Source organism: Sorex araneus, chromosome 2, assembly GCF_027595985.1.
Source record: "Sorex araneus isolate mSorAra2 chromosome 2, mSorAra2.pri, whole genome shotgun sequence".
Taxonomy (NCBI): domain Eukaryota; kingdom Metazoa; phylum Chordata; class Mammalia; order Eulipotyphla; family Soricidae; genus Sorex; species Sorex araneus.
Genome location: NC_073303.1, coordinates 38,368,828 through 38,385,097, shown reverse-complemented (window position 1 = coordinate 38,385,097; position 16,270 = coordinate 38,368,828). Strand labels below are relative to the sequence as shown.

The following is a 16,270-nucleotide window of genomic DNA, read 5'->3' as shown; positions in this document are numbered from 1 at the left end:
CCTTCCTTCCTTCCTTCCTTCCTTCCTTCCTTCCTTCCTTCCTTCCTTCCTTCCTTCCTTCCTTCCCTCCCTCCCTACCTCTTTCCCTCCCTCCCTCCCTCTTTCCTTCCTTCTTTCTTTCCCAGTTCAAACGAAAGGCCCACTGTCAGCCGTCCGGCGCTGGCCCGCCTGACCCTGGAGAACGGAACCAACAGCTGACCAGTCCCTGCTTTCAGCTCCCTGCGGTCTTCGCGCCACAGTGCTCTTCTGAGACATCTCCCTTCTCCTCACACGCGGCCCTCAGTGCCTCTGTCCCACCCCAGGATGGCCCAGGATGATGACAGAACAGCGAAAGCCCTGAAGAGCAAATCCTGCTGGGAGGGACGTTCAACCCGGGGGCTCAGTGGGTGTCCGTTCCCTTTGCTAAACTCAGCCCCAAGCTAAAGCCTCCTTGTTCATGGCAGAAATCCTGAATTGTGCGCTGGGTGGGGCCGGTGAGGCCCAAGGTTTAGGGTACACCGACAGCTGGCCAGCAGCAGGCCTCTGGCCCCTGAGGTGTCTGGTGGGTACCTGGGGGCCTCTGACTGTCCCTGGGCGAACATTTTCCTTTTGTGTTGTGGAAAGTGGTTAAGTGTCAAGGTCAGTGAGCAGATGTGTCCAGGGAAGGGGCGGCCGTGTGGGTGGCTGAGGGCACTCCCCCCCCCCCCCCGCAACCCAGAGGCCTGGGGCTGCGGCCACACAAGACCAGGGGCTGAGCTCGGACCCCAGCCAGCGTGCTAGTGCTCAGCTAAGGGTGCTCGACCCCTGGTTGTGTCACAGTGAGAGGTAAGGGGGGTGGAAAGGTGGGTGGGGGCATTGGTGAGGCCAAGAAGGGCACCTCCCACTGCCCCCTCCTGGCCAGGCTACTATTTTCACTTTCTTTGGGTTTTGTTTTAGGGCCACACCTGGCGGTGCTCAGGACTGACTCCTGGCTCTGTGCTCAGGGATCATTCCTCGTGGGGCTCAGGGGACCCTACGGGGTGCTGGGGATAGGACCTAGGTCGGGCACTGCAAGGCAAGTGCCCTCCCGACTGGGCCCAAGTCCCAGACACTTTCAAGGTTTTCCTTGTGATTTCTGCCTACGCTCTTTCTTTTCCTTAAAGTTTTTTTTGGGAGGCGGGGGGCAGAGAGTGCTGGTCACTGTGTGGAGGCCAGCGGGGGGTTCAGCACTGGAACTGCAGGTGCAGTATCCACCCTCGGCGGGCAACCGTCATTCCAGACGTATCAGCAGGAAGCAACACCAGGCCTGGAGCTGGGGACTCAACCTCCCCCCCACCCCCCGCCCAGAAGGAGGAGAAGGAGGACGACGAGGGAGGAGGGGGCATGCATAGCACGTGCTCCCCCTGCACCAGCCCCACAGCCTTCCTTTGTCTTCACAGCGCCCCCTCCTGGGAGGCAGGCTCCAGGCACCATTCCCACAGGGTGCGGTCCCAAGCCCCCTCCCAAAGCCCCTTCCCGAATGAGGGCATGGGCTGGACAGAAAACAGCGGGGAGGGCGTTTTCGTGCAGGCAGCCATCCCCGATTGATCTGACACTCCTAGGGTCCCCGGGGTCTCAGCAGGGTGATCCCTGAGCGCAGAGCCAGGAGGCAGCCCTGAGCATCGCCAGGTGTGACCCAAAAAGGTCAAAAAGTGAAATAAATGGGAGGCGGAGCCCTGAGACGGAGCCCTGGCTGCAGCTGTGCATGGACGTGGCTCTGCGTTCTGTGGCGACCCACCTGAGCAGACACCCGGGCTCTGTGCCTCCAGGTGCGGGAGGGAAAAGGACTCACTGGCACTTCCTGTAAGGGGTAATACAATGCCAGGCGGAAGGGCTCAGGACAGAGGCGCACAGTGACCCTGGCATACTGACCGGGAACCACACAGTGCCTGGGATCAGATAGGGGTGTCCACATGCAAAGCCTGACCTCCATCCTATGAGCTTTCCCCAACTCTCCTGCCACACTATTGTTGTTGTTGTTGTTGTTGTTGTTGTTATTATTATTATTATTATTATTATTATTATTATTATTATTATTATTATTATTATTATTATTATTGGACTGGAGTGACAGCACAGTGGGTAGGACCTTGCACGCGGCTGACTCGGGTTTGATTCCTCCGTCCCTCTCAGAGAGCCTGGCAAGCTACCAAGAGTATCCCGTCCATACGGCAGAGCCTGACAAGCTCCCTGTGGCGTATTCGATATGCCAAAAACAGTAACAAGTCTCACAATGGAGATGTCACGGTGCCTGCTTGAGCAAATCGATGAACAATGGGATGACAGTGACAGTGCTACAGTGCTATCATCATCATTATTATTATTAATATCATCATCATCATCATCATCATTGGGTTTAGGGCCACATCCAATGGTACTCAAGGCTTGCTCCCATCTCTGCACTCAGGGATCACCCCTGGCAGGGCCCAGGGGACCATATGAGGTGCAGGGCATTGAATCCGGGTTGGCCGTATGCAAGGCAATCACTTTACCTCCATTCTACCTCTCCAGCCCCATCTCTCTGCCTTTCACATTAAGAGAAAAGGGCGGAGTGAGCCTTCCCTCTGGGGACTCTCAGAGATTGCTCGCTCTCTTTCTCTCTCTCCCTCCCTCCCCCCCTCCCTCCCTCCTTCTCTCTCCCTCCCTCCCTCCCTCCTTCTCTCTCTCTCTCTCCCTCCCTCTCCGTCTCTCTCTCTCCCTCCCTCTCCGTCTCTCTCTCTCTCTCTCTCTCTCTCTCTCTCTCTCTCTCTCTCTCTCTCTCTCTCTCCCCCTCTCTCTCTGACCGTTTTCTCCGCAGAAGAGAAGAACAAGGGCTTCCACGCAGCTGTGGGGAGTGAAATGCCCATGAGGAGCCCCGCTCCGCCCTGCCTTCCGACCGAGAAGTATCCGCGTCTCCCAGGACCTCAGACGGGCAGGGCTCTGAGCCAGGACCTCCCCGTCACCCGCGCCACCTTGCGTATTATCTGCCGGCGAGCCCCAACGCTCGCTCACCGCTCTCCCCAAACACGCCGTCTTAGTCACTCTGTTTTCCACTTTCTCCCACAGAGCAGGAACCCTGATGGTCCGAGAGGCCTCCTTCCCCTGAGCCTGCCCCCAGCCGCCCCCTCCCTGTCCCCTCGGCCCGCCCGCGGCCAGCGCCTGAATCACTTCCTGTGGCTCGCCTGCACGTTCAGGCAGCGCGGTTGTGTCTTGGAGGCCAGTCGCAGACTCAGGGGTTGGCGGCAGCGGTGGGGCGGGGGGGGGAACAGTGGGCCCGGGCAAGGACAGTGATAACGGGGCCGCCTCATCCCAGCCAAACCAACCATTCAGAGTCTCCAAGGCTGCACGGGTGTGACGGGGCCTTCATGCCAAGGGGAGCTGGGGGGGAGGGACAGGGGAGAGGTGAAGCGGGCAGAAGGCGTGTTCATGCCTCCCTTCATTATGAATCACTGGCCGGAGAGATAAACCAATGTCACAAAGGCCACCTACGGGGGAAGCATAAGGGGCACCACTCGGCGACATGCAGCCGCTGGACTAGGGATCGGCCAAACCCGACTTTAGAATTCCGCGCCCAGTGCCAACGCCCGTGGGCCAAGGGAAGGGTCATCCGAACACTCCATCCTCAGCCACACTGACAGCCGCCCTGCTGCCGAATGGGGCCCCGGGCCGCAGACAAGCGGGTTTCCATCCCGGACATGACAGCTGTCTCCCTGGCACTGCCAGGAGTGACCCCCAGCGAAAGAAGCCCTGGACACCGCCTGGTGTGGTGCCAAACAGAACAACAGAATCCGCAGCCTGCTCAGCTGGGGCTCTGTGGAGGGGCGGGGAAGGCAGGAAATGATCACCTTTCTGGCTAAGCTCGAGGGCCACACGGCTGAAGAACAACCATCATTTGCAGAAAATACAGCCGCTCTGAGACCTGCTGCAACATGCCACGAACGCCGGCCGGGGGCCGAGGGGCTGCAGCCCAGGAACGCAGGCCTCGAGGAAGGGTCAGCATACGGGAAGGGTCGGCCCCTCTCGAGCGTCCCCCTGTGCCTGAGTACCTGGCCCCGGGGGGCAAACCTAGGGATGGCGAGAGGCAGCGTCATGGCCCTGGGGTTGAGGAGCAAAGCAGCCCTTCATCCACGGCCGAGCCAACATGCGTCGGGGAGAACGTGGCCACCCCCTGGCCCCTGGCACACGGCCAGCCCAGAGGGGCAGGGCAGAAGTCTGATTCCTTCCTCGGGCCTGAGGCAAAACAAAGAGAAAAGGCCCAGACCCGGCAGCACCCCGGGAAGGGCTGGATGGCCACTCAGTCCCCTCCCAGGGACAGCAGGGGACCAGCAATGGCCCCCACGGGAAGGGGCAGCTCTGTGTGGAGAGCACTGCACAGGGACAGCTGGAGCCTCCCACCCCCCCCACAAGGGGCTTCAGGGCAGGTGGCCCCTGTGTGTCCTCAGTGAGCGCAGGGTCCAGGAACTGCAGGGGTGCGGCTCCAGGCAGCCGCGGGCCAGGGTGATGGCTAGCGAGGAATCATACACTGGCCTGTGCGAGGCCCCGAGTTTGATCCCTGGCCCTGCCTGGCCCCCACTCGACCCCTACTTCAGGAGGGGGCAGTGCCCACCCAAGGTCTCTCTTGCATCAACCCCAAGGCTGTCTGCTACCTGCCCCGGGGCTCTGTGACCCCAAAGCCACCAGGCCCTACAAAGCTGCCTCCTCCTCCTCCCCTCCTCCTCCTCCTCCTTTTCCTCCCCTCCTCCTCCTCCTCCTCCCCTCCTCCTCCTCCTCCTCCCCTCCTCCTCCTCCCTTCCTCCTCCTCCTCCTCCTCCTTATCCCCTCCTCCTCCTCCTCCCCTCCTCCTCCTCTTCCTCCTTATCCCCTCCTCCTCCTCCTCCCCTCCTCCTCCTCCTCTTCTTTCTCCCCTCCTCCTCCTCCTCCTCCTCCCCCCTCCTCCTCCCCCTCTTCTTTCTCCCCTCCTCCTCCTCCTCCTCCCCGCTCCTCCTCCCCCTCCTCCTCCTCCTCCTCCTCCTCCTCCCCGCTCCTCCTCCTCTCCTCCCCTCCTCCTCTCCTCCCCTCCTCCTCCTCCTCCTCCTCCCCTTCCTCCTCCTCCCAGGCCCCATGCACCGCCACAGAGCTGGATTGTTGGTCACAAGCAGCACATCAGGCTGAAGCGACAGGACGGCAGAGAGGGCATTTCCCTTGCATGCAACTGACCCAGATTTCATCCCGGTACCCCATATGGTCGCCCCAGCCCTGCCAGGGGCAATCCCTGAGCACAGAGCCCTGAGCACCGCCAAGTGTGTCCCCACCCAATGAAACAAATCTCTGCAGAGTCCTTCCTGGGTGAAAAGCACCACTCTCGGGGCCACTGCCCCCCTGACCATCCACATCCAGGCCCACCAGACCCCCACCGGCTCAGGGGACACTGGTCCTGGAGTGCCCCGCACGCCCGCCCAGGCACGCAGCCCTGGCCCTGGGGCAGCACACGCTCCGCGTCCACCCAAGATGTTGCTGTTCACGAAGGCCTGGAACCAGGAGGGTGACGTCCCGGGCACAGGGCAGCAGGGCAGAGCACAGGCGGGAGCCGGAGGGGAGGGGAGGGGAGAGCAGGGGGAAGAGAGGACGAGAGGGGAAGATGAGGAGGGGAGGGGAGGGAGGAAGAGGGGAGACGAGAAGGGGCAGTGGCCACCCTCAGAGTCTGCGGTCACTCGCCCTGCCATCCTCAGCCCAGTGCTTCTCAAATGTCCTGAGACGCCCACGCGCACCTCCTGCGTCTCTCAGCGCCCCGACGCCCCTGCCCGAGTCTCCAGCGCTGGGCACTCAGGTGGCTCTGCCCCGGCCACCAGGAAGTCTGAGGCTGCCCGTCAGGGGCCAGCCCTGGGCACGTCTGTCCGGGACTGGGGGGAGCGGAGGCCCCTCCCCGCACCCTGGACACGGGCCCAGGGTCACTGAGCTGCAGGCAGCCAGGGCGGGGAGGGAGAGCGGGGGCCGCTCCTGAAGTCGCGCTGGCTGCCGAGCAGCCCCGGGCCCGGGTTTCTAGCGCGATTCCAGTACAATTCCACACACGGCGGCCCGGGAGGCTCCGTAAACATTCACAGATGGTGACGGATTCCTGCTGCTGGCCGGGAGCGCGGGGGGGTGGGGGGGGAATAACCCCGAGCTGTGAAACATCTGAATGCTGGTAGCCCTGAAACAACAGGAGGGGACGTACAGACGCGGAAAGAAACGAGCGGGGTGGGCGCTCGCCTGGCACACTGCCCACCTGGGTGAGGCCCCCAGCACCCCATGTGGGCCCAGAGCAGGGCCAGGGGCGATCCCTGAGCACAGAGCCAGGAGTGAGCCAGGAGTAAGCCCTGAGCACCACCAGGTATAGCCCAGAGACGAAACAAAAAGAAACGAGAACTCTGAAGCTAGCCTAGCCAAGAAGGAAGTCACCCGCCACGCGCTCCGTCCTTGGTGCTCAGAGTAAGGCTGCAGCAAGTCACTCGTGTCCTCTGACTCCGGGGGACTCAAATCACCTGTGGGGAAGTACCGAGAGCCCCCACTGAGGAGGGGACCTGGTGCGGGAACTCTGGACACGCGGCCATTTCACAATGTCCAGCTGACCCTCAGTTGCAGCTGCCAGAGATGCTCGGAGCCCCACAGAACTAAGAGGTCCAGAGCAGAGAGGGTTCGAGGCCCACGGAAGAGGCCAAGGGAGGCGGGCAGTGGAGGAAAGGCACCAAGTCTGAGTCCCTGAGCGGGAGAGACCAGCATCTTCGTGGCGGGTCTGAGCCCGTGACTGAAGCGGGTGGTAGACGCGCCGACCACATCCTGCGTCCAGGACGTCCCCGCAGGGCTCAGCCAGCTGCCGTTCTCGGGTGCGAAGGAGTCACAAGCAGAAGCCCTGCTCTGCGGCGGGGAGACAGCACAGCGAGTGGGGCGCGGGCCTTGCACGCCACTGACCTGGGTTCCAGTCCGGGCAGCTCGCGCGGTCCCCTGAGAACCGCTGGAAGTGCCAGGTCAGGAGTCAACCCTGAGCACCACCGGGTAGGGCCTCAGAACAGAACATTGAAAAGCAAAGCAAACAAGCCCTGTGCTGATGCCCAAACCAGAGTGTAGACAGCGCCCTGAGAAGGCCCCCATCGGGCGGCAAAGGGCGTGTTCCTCAGGGCCTGCCTCCTGCCCCGAGTGTCCGGTGAGACCCGCTCACAGCAAGTACCCCGCCCCCCGTCCCCCCACTAACATACTTCCTCGCCTCCCCAAGCGACACCCGCTGTGTCAGGCTCATGTCCAGGGAACTGGCCCCCAGGTCATCCCTTCCCGTCCCCAGATCCCGCCGTCCCCCGTCTGTCCCTGATGCAGATTCCTAAACCAGGGAGAGGCAGAGACCCACAGAAGGGCCTGCTGGGGGGAGGCCGGGGGGCATATGAGCAAGTCTGTGCAGTCCCCGAGGGAACCAGCCCAGGGGCCCAGGAAACGTTTACTGTGAGACCAAAAGGCCCCTGACCTCCCATCAGGCTGCTCTCTCTCTTCTTTTTCTTTTCTTTTTGGGTCACACCTGGTGATGCTCAGGGGTTACTCCTGGCTCTGCACTCAGGAATTACCCCTGGCGGTGCTCAGGGGACCATATGGGATGCTGGGAATCGAACCCGGGTCGGCCCTGTGCAAGGCAAACGCCCTCCCCGCTGTGCTATTGCTCCAGCCCTCTCTCTCTCTCTTCTTGCCCACTGCAGTGTGGCCCTTCTAGGGTAAACTCCGGCACAAACATCCCCGTGCTGGCCAGAGCTTACATGAGAGACAGCCACCAAAGAACGGTCGGGGCCAGGGCAATGGCGGACAGCGGCCCCACATGTTGTGCCCGGACACACAATGCTCTGAAAGACATTTTCAACGAGTTGCCTACTTTAGAAATCCAGAATCAGGAGTTTCTCTTGAAAATAAACCCCCAAAATTACACAATGAAAAGCCCCCTCTGGGTTGGAGCCAAGTCCAGGTCATCCGGCCCCCTGGCCCCTTCCTACCCTGGTCTGTGGGAAGAAGCTACCGCACAAGTGTCTCAGAGCGAAGCTGAGCAGGAGTGTGGACTTCCAGTGGGACATATCCTCCACAGAGCACGCCCCCTTCACAGAACACGCATCCCACACGCACATCTTCCACAGAACATGCATCCCACACATACATCCCCCCACAGAACATGCATCCTCCACAGAACACGCACCTTCCACAGACCTGGCATCCCACACATAAGTCCTCCACAGAACATGCATCCCACACACATATGTCCTCCACAGAACATGCATCCACACATACATCTTCCACAGAACACGCATCCTCTGTAGACAGGTAGGTTTGTCCCTGTGACCGTCCCCTCTCCTTCTTAGAGTCTTGGCTGGGTGAGAAACTGCCTGATCAGGCCGAACCTTCGCCGCTCCAGACCTGTGGACCCCCCCAAGAATTCCATGCCACACCCGGAGCAGCCTCAGGGATTCCCTGCCCACAGCCCTCAGCTCCTCACAGGATTCCGTTCCCACGGGCCTCAGCCCTCAGCTCCCCACAGGATCCCGTGCCCACAGCCCTCAGCTGCCCTTAGAACACCATGCCCCTGACCCTCAGCCCTCAGCTGCCCCCAGGATTCCATGCCCACGGCCCTCAGCTGCCCCCAAGGTTCCGTGCCCATGGCCCTCAGCAGGAGGCCTTGTCGCTCTCCACATCATTATCCAAGTGGAAGCCCCCCACTTCCCAGAGAGCTCAACCCACAAAGGGCACCTTCATACACCCACAGAACCTCACGGGGATTCCTGGGACAACAGGGGGCACTTGGGCAAGAGGGAAAAGGGGGCCGAGGCCAAGGAGACAGGGACAAGGGAGTCTCAGGGCCACTCCTGCCTCTCCAGCTACCATTCTTCTTTCTCTTTGGGGGATCAGACCCAGGGGTGCTCAGGGCTTACTCCTGGCTCTGTGCTCAGGGCTCACTCCTGGCTCTGTGCTCAGGGCTCACTCCTGGCTCTGTGCTCAGGGCTCACTCCGCTGGTACCTGGAGGACCATCTGCAATGCTGGGAATCAAACCACATGCAAAGTAAATGCCTGAACCCTTGTATTCTCTGGCCCAGGGCTTTTGTTTCGCAGGGGATAGAGAGTCAACTACAGTTGCTTTAAAAATTGACCAAATTCCACAGAAGAAGAAAGAGAAGATACATCAAAAGAAATTAGATTTAGGGGCCGGAGCAATAGTACTAGAGATAAGGCGAATGCCCTTGTAGGGGAATGACCTGGGTAGATCCCTGATACCCCATATGGTCCCCTAAGCCCCGCCAGGAGTGACCCCTGATTGCTGAACCAGCAGTAAGCCCTTAGCCCTGCTGGGTGCAGCCTCAAACCCAGAGAAATAAATAAATAAATTAGATTTAAATTCGGAACTCTCCTAACCAAGAGGCAAGCTCTGGGCTGGGCTGGCCTGGGCTGGGTCCCGTCGGTGGGATGAGCGCTTGCGGAGTGTTTACTAACTCGCAGCTCCTCTCCCGCTGGGGCTGCTTGGATCGATCAAGTCCAAGCCGTGCTTCCACTTTTTCCACTCGCAACCTCTTCTCGCGGGAGAAACGTGGCCGGGCAAGGCAGACTGCCAGCAACAGCATCACCAGGTTTTGACGAGGCTGACCTCGAATTAATGTTTGGCCACTGGCACCTCCAGAAACCTTTGCCTGCCGCCAGGTTTTCTCGCGACTCCCACGTGTCGTGTTTAAGAGCGGAGGACAAACACGAACGGCGAGCCTGGCGGGGCTTCGATACAGAAACAGTCTCTGGAGAAACAGCGATGGGCCTAATTGGAGGAGACAGTGGCAAGAAAGGAAAGGAAGCCAGAGCAGGAACGAAACCTGGCCAGCCCTGCAGAGAGGAGGCCCAGCTGCACGGCCGAGGCTTTCTGCTGCGGGGAGGTGCACGTTTGCCGAGGAGAGGAGCTGGGTTCCCCCAGGAGCCGCTCCCCACGGGATCCTAAGGCCAGAGGTTAAGGCACTGGTGTGGCGCTGTCAGGTGGATGACCTGATCCCCAGGAGAGAGTCCTGAGATCATCGCCAGGAGTGATGCCTGAGCACAGAGACAGGAGTCAGCCCTGAGCACCCCAAATTTCCCCACCATGAATAAAAAAGAGGAGCAGCTGTCTCCCCACAGGGTCTGCCTGAAGTCCACACAGGGTGTTCCCTGATGGAATGGCAGCTTCCTGACAGCCCCATGTGCCATGAGCACCCTACCTGAGAAGGATGTGAACAGGTCCAGAGCAGCGGGCTGGGGCCAAGAGGAAAAGGACTCGAGGTGACAGATAACGAGCCACAAAGGTTTTCTGAGAGGCCTGAGCGATACAACAGCGGGGAGGGTGTTTGCCTTGCACACGGCAGACTTGGGTTCTATCCCTGGCAACCCATATTGTCCCCATGCACACCAGGAGTGATCCCTGAGTGCAGAGCCAGGAGGAAGTCCTGAGCCCCGCACAGCTGGTCACGGGCCCCCCAAAGACAAAGGGGTTTCTGAGGTCTGCCCCCAGGCCAGCTGGGGCAGCTCCTTCTGCCTGCTTCCTGGGGCCCAGGATGCAGACACTGACCGGGGACATCGGGACACCCCAAGGAAGCTCAGCAGGGTGACAATATTGCCTCCCCACACCCCTGCCCTGCCCCAGGAGGGGTCAGTCTCAGAGTGCCCAGCTCCCATTTTTCTCCAGGGGCCAAGAAGCACAGGCAGCACCCAGAAGGACACCCAAGGGCAGCAAACCAGAGCACCAATCTGTTCCAAACTCTTCCGGGGGGAAGCATGACATCTGACCCGCCACTCCTCCCGAGGGCCGCTCTGACCGACTGCTGGGGAAACAAGACTCGAGAGAAATCATCAAGCCCAAACAGTGGTGGCGGGAGCATGCCACGCTTGAGATGCAAAGGGGACAGAGGAATCCCATTTTCTGGGCAACAGTCAACCGTGGCAAAAGTGACCCAGGTCAAAAGAAGCCTTGGAGGAAAAGTTCAGCGTGAAATAGCACCACCAGCAACTGGAAGCCATGCAAGCCATTAGCTACAAACGGATGGAAAGGCTCCAGGAGTTCAGATGTGCCGCATTTCACCCAGGGCAACAGACAGCAGCATAGCACCGAGGACAAGAATCCCAAAAATGGCAGAATCTAAAATCTGCACCGACCAGCAACCAAAAATGGATGCGAGTTTTAAAATGTACATGGACAAGCATACATTTTCCTTGATCTCAGCGAAAATAATTTAGGTTAAAAACAAACTCAGGAACAGTTCCCCAGTGGTAGAGAGAAGGTGATCGAGGGCTTGAGCTGAGTCACGGAGGGGAAAAAATCTGCTCTAATTACATTCAGAAAACTCAAAACAGCATCTACTGGGGAAAAAAGCGGTCAAAAGAACATGTGCTGGTCAGATTTTTCATAAATTTATTTCATTTTGTTGGTTTGTTGGGCCACACCCAGAGGTATTCAGGGTTTGCTCCTGGCTCTGTACTCTGGTATCACACCTGACAGAGTTTGACATGCCACGTTGGACGCCAGGAATGGAACCTGGGTTGTCCACGTGCAAGGCAAGTGTCCTACCTGCTGAATTATTTCTGCAGCCCACTACTTCTTTTTGTTTGTCTTTGGGCCACACCTGGCATTACTCAGGGGTCACCCCTGGCTCTGCACTTAGGAATTACTCCTGACAGCACATGAGGAACCATGGATCAAACTGGGGTCAGCCGCATGCAAGACAAATGCTCTCCTCACTGTACTATCGATCCAGGACTGACCCCCCTCCCCCCGCCCCATCCCCCGTCAACCCCGCAGTAAGTTTTTCTTGGGAAAACTTATCAGCTTATCACTGATTTACAATTTTATGGGATTTCAGGAATTTAGCTTCATCTGGATATGTGTGTGCTTATCACCACGTCTGCAAGAGAGAAACAGCCCTCTCTCCCACTCGGGATATCAAGAAACACAGAAAAGGAATAATAAACGGACAAAGGCAACGAAGGAGTGCTCAGCTACAGAATGGAGCTTCCTTGGGGGCGTGGGGGTGGTGAGAGGGGTCTGTGGTGGAGGGAGACCCCCTCTCTGGTGGTGTGTGTGATGCTGGGATGATGTCAGCGGGAAACAGTCATGAACAGTGTCACCAATCACAGCATGGCACTAAAAATGGGAAAGAAACTCACTGTCATCCTGTTGCTCATCGATTTGCTCGAGCGGGCACCAGGAAAGAAAAGGGAAACAAAAATCTCACGCTGGGCTTGGTCAGAAAAGACGGTCCCCGAAAGCAGGCGCTGGCCCCTCCACCTCCCAGCTCCCCAGAAGGGAGCACCCGAACCCCCAAGTCCTGCACTTGTCACCAGCCCCGCCCAGCCCAGGACCAGGCACTTGAGAAGCTTCGGAGTGGCCTCAGAGCAGGTACCATGAAGGGGGGTGGTCTGGTGTGGGTGTACGGGCAGCCGGGCAGGGGGCTTCATCCTCACGGTGCTGAGTGCCCCGAATTCTCTACAGGGAGTCTTCAGTATAGGGGAGGGGGCGCGGAGAGGAAAACTCTCCCCTATATTCTACTCGATGAACACCACTGGGCTCCGTGGGCAAGGCCGGGGCGGGGGGGGGGGGGCAAGCAGCTGCTCCCAGGGGGAGCTCTGGAATGTGTTTACTCCCCGGGAAGGTCCGGGTGACCCCAAGGGAGCACAGGATGGCACACGTGCGTCCAACTCAGAGTGCCGAGGCCGGGATAGGGGAGGGGACCAGGGGGGCTGGAAGTCCAAGGCAGCGAGGGCTTAGAGGATTATTATGGGGAAGGGGGCTTCGGTTTGAAAGGGAGAAACTTTGCTCTCTCTGATGCCAGCCCCCAGGCCTCGGGTCTGTCCTCCTGAAGGCTGACTGATTTGCTTTGGGGGGTTCAAACACATTCCAAGGGGCTTAGTTGGCTTTGCAAATAATCCACACCAATGTCAAGAGAGTAAATGCCTGTTAGAACGGAGCAGGGCTGGCAGGCGGCTGACTGCAACATTTATTTTTTTTCATTATTATTATTATTATTATTATTATTACTATTATTATTATTATATTATTTGGGACAAGATAAGCTATGTGAAGTGCCCATGAGAAAAATGCTAGGATTTGAGAAGTCTGGGAGAAGCCCCTGGACAAGCTATAATTTACCTTTCACTCGGGCATTTCAAAAATCCCGTCCCACGGTGAACAGCCACTCCCCCGCCTGCACGGGCGGCCAGCAGCGCCCTGAGTCAGCACTCAGCCAGCTGAGAAAATCCAAGTTCAAAGGCCTCCGGTATGTAAACACTTAGGAGAGTCCTGGCCTCAGAGCAGATCTTCTATAATTTTTATCTTAGGGGGGCATTTTTTTTTTTGAAAGCAGCTGTTCAGGGGTCACAGTCAGAGGACTGTTATTTGACGAGTGCCCCCTGGGTATCAGGAGCTTGGTAAGATCTTCACACGGAGAAGCGCTGCCTGTCCATCATGGGGGGTGGGGGGAAACTGAAGCTACTCAGGGGTCCCGCCCTGAGCCTGGGGCACGCAGCTCCCAGAGACCCGCTCCTGCACCCCGCCTCAGGGATGCATGTGAACCCCCTGTGGTCCCTGTCGCCTCAAGCTGAGTCACCAAGAGGGACGTCCCCCTCCTTCTCCAGCAGCCCACACTCTCCCCCCCCCCCCCCCGCAGCCAGATCACTGCCCGCTGACCGGAGACAAAGAACCTTCTGGAACAGTTGGCTTGTGCCTGCCTGTCTCCACCTCTCCATGTTCTCGGTCACTCCCTGCGACAGTGTCCCCCACACCGGGATGCAGCCCCCAATGAGCTGAGTAGTTCTGGTTGTTTGGGGGTGGGGGCGTTGATTTTGTTTGTCTTTTGTTGTTTGGTGGTTTGGGGGTTTTGGGGTTTGGGTTTTTTGTTTTAGGTTTTGGGCCACACCCGGTAGTGCTCAGAGCTCAAGGTCTGGTTCTGTGCTCGGGGGTTACTCCTGGCAGGCTTAGGAGACTTGGGGTGCCAGGGATCGAACACGGGCAGGCGTGCAAGACAAGAGCCTTAACTGGGGGGGGGGTCTGAAGGGCAAACAGCTGGGCTTCTCCTCCACCTCCACCCGGGGCTTGGGCCCCTCCCCGGCTTCCCGGTTGCTCCCCGTGGCACTGCGCCCTAGCGGGGCGTCACCCTGGCACCGCTGCTCCACAAAAGCCCATCCACAGTACTCCCGGACTTAGCAATCTCACGCCTGCTGCGGGTGTAAGAAGCCCAAGGCGGGTACAGGCGGGCACGGTCCAGCCAGGGGCAGTGCTGGGGCGGGGTCTCTGCAGCACACACTGCGGGGGCGGGGGGCAGCGTCCTTCCAACACCCCTCCCGGGAGTCCCTCCGAGGCCTGGCCCCTCTGGCCAACCTGTCCAACTAGTGACCCCTGAACTCTGCTCCCCTGGTTCCTGACAGTGTGGTCACCACCGCTTTCTCCGTGGAGCCAGTTGGGCACACGTCCAACACCACCGCACTTTTGAGGCTCTTTCCAGATCCTTCCAGGGATGCCCAGGTGCTGCAGGGGCCAGGCTGGGGCCACTGAGAGTTGGGGCAGGGCACGTGGCGTGGCGGACCCTGGGCACACGGCTGCTGGCTGTCCGGGTGGTGCAGCTCTGGGAGAGGGACTTACCCACCCTGAATCTCAGCTGCTCGCTCAGAAAACCGGACAGTCAGCACAGACTGTTCCAGAGGCGACGTTTCAGAGCCCAGCCAAGTGCTCTTTTCCGGGGGCCCTCAAGAACATCTTCCCTTTCTCGAAGTCACGGACTGGAGTGAGAACCAAAGCAGCCCTGGGCCTTGCCCAACTGCTCCTGCCGGGGGTTCATCTGCGGCTCCATGAAGAAAGTGCCCCCCCCAGCCCCCAAATCTTTTTCTAATTTGCAGTTAATTACAAGGAACTGCACTCACATTCATTTCTGGGTTCACAAATGGAAAATACTAATGACTCTGTAAATTAATTTCAGATTTGGCTCCATAAGCTCTGGCAATCAGCTCACACTTTTGTTTTCCTTCTCATTGTTCTTCGAAGCAAATGGAAGAAACAGCCCAGCCTCGTGCCTCCCTCAGCTGCATTAAAGTTCCAACTCTGTTCCACAGGGGGTCTGAGGAACACGACCCGGCGGCAGAATATGGCATCTGGGGCAAACTTAGGTTACAGCGTGGAGACTCCCGCTCTCAGTCAGCCTCACGGGGCCCCAGGGGCCAGACCGGACGGCTCTCGGGGGTCCCGCCCAGCTCAGCTGCTCCGCACAGGCTCCAGGTGCGACTGTCCCCCGCACCGCACCATCAGGAGGCCCCGCCAGAGAGGAGGCCGACCCCATGGGCCTGGGGCCTGGCATGCAGGGCCCGAGTGTGGCGCCAGACCGGCCGTCCAACCTTTGTCCATCTTGTGCAGGGGGTGACCAAGGACATGAGGGGGTGCAAGGGCGGGCAGTGAAGGCACCAACGGGTCATGGCAGGGATGATGGAGGAAGCTGGCCACAGGAGGGCTGAAGGCTCAGTTGCCAGGAGGAGTGGGGGGGGGGGGGGAGGAAGGTAGGGAGAAGCAGGAAGGAGTGGGGAGGGGCGAGGCGGAGTGGGGAGGGGAGGGGCAGGGAGGGGAGATGGGGGAGGGGCGAGGTGGGTTGGGAGGAGCAGGGAGAAGCAGGGAGGGGCTGGAAGAGGCAGGGAAGGGAGGAGTGGGGTGGGGAGGGGCGGGTCCAGGAGGGGTGGGTCTGATGGAGGAGGGGGAGAGGGAGGGGCAGGGAGGGGTGGGATTGGTGGGGTGGGGCGGGGCAGGGAGGAAAGAGGAGGAGGCAGGGCGGGGCAGGGCGGGGCAGGACCGGCAGCCGGTCCCTAGGGAAATGATTGCTGCTGGACTCCCCAGGAGGCTGTGAGCACGGAAAAATCACATAGGGTGGGGGCCCGTGTGGCCCTCCGTGACTCAGCTAGCAGCCCCAGTCCCGGGCTTTCTCCCGTGACTCGCCGGGCCCAGAGCCCGGCACAGGGACCTCCCAGGGCCCCCCCACACACACCTGGGCGCCCTGTTCCCGGCACAGCAGCTCCTGCCCCAGAGAGGAGGCCCCCAGGCGGGCACAGCAGGGAGGGTCACAGTGCTGGGGGCCTCCGCCCAGGCCGGCTCTGCACAGGGAAGGGGGAAGGGGATGTGATAGGTGGGGGAGCTGGGGGACCCCAACTGGACACACACACACACACACACACACACACACACACCTTGCATTCCCCTCACTGCAACCATGGAATCTGAGCTTCGGGGGGCTCAGTGATTCAGTGCCCCCCTGGCACGCCTGAGGCCCAAGTTCA

The 16,270-nt window shown here is 59.7% G+C and overlaps 1 protein-coding gene across 1 annotated transcript in view; it reads right to left on the bottom strand.

The window, feature by feature from the left end:
- SMAD3 (SMAD family member 3) overlaps positions 1–16,270 on the bottom strand; it is a 103,535-nt gene that overhangs the window by 26,539 nt on the left and 60,726 nt on the right. The window lies entirely within an intron of this gene.